This window comes from Orycteropus afer, unplaced genomic scaffold, assembly GCF_000298275.1.
Source record: "Orycteropus afer afer isolate SDZICR_OR568_19922 unplaced genomic scaffold, OryAfe1.0 scaffold00163, whole genome shotgun sequence".
Taxonomy (NCBI): domain Eukaryota; kingdom Metazoa; phylum Chordata; class Mammalia; order Tubulidentata; family Orycteropodidae; genus Orycteropus; species Orycteropus afer.
Genome location: NW_006921750.1, coordinates 375,587 through 376,152, shown reverse-complemented (window position 1 = coordinate 376,152; position 566 = coordinate 375,587).

Genomic DNA, 566 nt, shown 5'->3' with positions numbered 1-566 from the left:
CATCCATGTTATGGAGTGTTTTGCAGATTCTACATTATTCTTTAGTGTTGCATAATATCCCATTTTGTGTATGTACCATAGTTCGCTTATCTATTCTCTGTTGAAGGGCAGTTAGGTTGTTTCCATCTTCTTGCTATTGTGAATAGTGCTGCAATGAACACGGGAGCACATATATCCGTTTTTTTTCCTGGCTCTCACTGCTTTAGGATATATACCTACTAATGGAATTGTGTCTGGTAGCGTAGTGCTTAAGGCATTTGACTGCTAACCAGAAAGCTGGCAGTTCAAATCCACCAGCCACTCCTCAGAAGGAAGATGAGGCAATCTACTTCTGTAGTGATACTGACTTGGAAACCCAAGGAGAGGTTGCTATGAGTCGGGTCTGATTTGACAGCATATAACAACAACAACAACAACAATGGAATTGCTGGATCAGATGGTATTTCTAATTCCAACATTTTAAGGAATTGCCATATTGCTTTCCACAGTGTTTGGATCGTTTTACAGCAGTGTTTGAGAGTCCCAATATCTCCATACATTTGTCAGTATTTGCTATTTTCTGTCGG